At 42.0% G+C, this 1,981-nt stretch overlaps 1 long non-coding RNA gene across 1 annotated transcript; it reads right to left on the reverse strand.

Annotated features, from left to right (window-relative positions):
- Positions 1-285: 285 nt before the first annotated feature.
- On the reverse strand, positions 286-1,726 carry LOC124706374. The gene is made up of 5 exons (XR_007004397.1): positions 1,659-1,726; positions 1,410-1,530; positions 1,175-1,311; positions 961-1,042; positions 286-442 (listed from the first exon to the last, which is right to left on the reverse strand). It is a non-coding gene; the product is annotated as an uncharacterized LOC124706374 (long non-coding RNA).
- Positions 1,727-1,981: the final 255 nt, after the last annotated feature.

Below are 1,981 nucleotides of genomic sequence, written 5' to 3' on the forward strand. Positions count from 1 at the left end.
ACACTTGTTTTTTGGTCTAGCTCACCAATGGTTCGAAACCATACATTCTACACCAATTTTCATATGATTATTTCATTGAACATTTTGTATTGGCTATTCAATATCCGTTTGTACTGGAAGTAACATGAACTTTGAACCTTTATCCAATCATACCAAAAGAAAATGAAAAATAGATAATGACAACAAATAGTAAAGAACAGAAGTACACGCCATCACATCAATCTCTTTCTGTAGTCCTCCTATACCAGGCACAAGAGTACATAAAAGGTAATCAAATGGGTAAAGGGAAAGATGTGAGACATCACAAAGTTCGCCAAATCGACAAAACCCACCTCAAACAACGCAAATCTCATAACGTCCATCCCAACCAACTGAGAAAGGACGGCGGCATCCCCAAGATGACGGGCCAGTGGTCTTAGGGAAGGGAGTAAGGCATGCCAACCTGTATATCAATTAATTTCAGTGAGTGAGCAAACCATTTGGATTGCGGCACCCGCAACATGATAAAAATGATTGTGAATTGAAGGAAGCATATTATCTAATGCTTTTAGTAATAACTCAAAGTAAAATAATTAGGGCAAGTTTGTGCTTAGGAGAGAATCAACTATCATTTCTACAATAATATGCCAATAATAAGGCCCACTAACACAAGGTTGCTTCAACCAAGATAAGGCAAGTTCTCAAAGATGGGCCTTGGTTACACCTGATCCATTATTCAGATACATGCTACTGATTCTGGAAAAGATTACAGTGAATTAATATTCCTTTTAGCAACTCTTTGCTTAATGAGATTTTTCAAAAGTAGAATCATGAAACTGCTACATGTATAGTGTAATATGCCACTTTGAAACAATATTAAATAAATTCAGAAAAGTTAATAGACGGAATGTTGCAGTGTGAATTTTTTTGGAAGCAAAAGAGATGCAAAAACAGATTGGAGACAAAGGAGATTAAGAAAACCTGGAAAGGATCTATTGAAACGTAGAGGCCAGGACAACCGTGAACTTAACATCCTCTTGTGGCAGGATAATATATTTGCAACCTGCATAGCGATATATATGTACGAAACATGAGCATACAACACGGGGAATAATGTCAACAATACAATGTATGGATTTGTAGCAGGAATGCAGGATACATAAGTTCACATATATCGTAGAAGATGAGGGCTTACGTGATACAACTAAAGGATGGCACCGACTGTCGGCGCAAATACAGAGATGTGGCCGCAGACTCATAGTGGAGCATTGGGGCAGGCGCTCATGGACACGATGGAGGAGTCGAGATTGTTGGTGCCATTCCATTTACAACCTTTCATTTGAATTGGTAAGACAGAAAATTAACTGGATTTGCTATGGAGAAGAATATAGGCCAATTGATGCAGCATAGTTTTTAGGGAGGAGGCATACTGGTTTACTGAAGATAGTCACAGCAAACCCCTTTTTCGAATTCAGACTCTGTGCTGCTTTCCTATATGCCTCTCATCTGGTAACGTAGTATCCATCAACTGACAATCTCTTCCTTGACAACCTGCAATGTATTAAACATGGTAAGAACATCACTTACACAGAACAGTCAATAAACTTCGCTGCAAATCCTATCAAATTAGAGGAAAATACTACATGACTCTTTTCAACATGAGAGAGTGAGAGATGAACCTAGAGTAGGAAGAATCTGAAAGAGGAGTTCCTAAAGGAGGAGTGCATGTGACTGGAGCCAGCACTCCCGTACAGTGCAGCGGCGGCCCGTGCTCATCCTTCTCGTGACCTGCGGTGCTGTTAGCTGAAACAGTCACCGTTGCCGCTAGAGATCGGAAACCCTAGAGCGAGGGGCTCGTCGTGCTCGACAGAGAAGGGGCCCGGAGGAGGGAACTGTCGATGAAGATGGCGGTGAAGGCTACCAGGAGCTGAGGAGGAAGGCGAGGAGGAGGGACGGCCGGGAGTGGAGGCGGCGCGCTTGGTTTTTCGCCGGTGCAGCCACG

The sequence above is a fragment of the Lolium rigidum genome, chromosome 4, assembly GCF_022539505.1.
Source record: "Lolium rigidum isolate FL_2022 chromosome 4, APGP_CSIRO_Lrig_0.1, whole genome shotgun sequence".
In the NCBI taxonomy this organism is placed as follows: Eukaryota; Viridiplantae; Streptophyta; class Magnoliopsida; order Poales; family Poaceae; genus Lolium; species Lolium rigidum.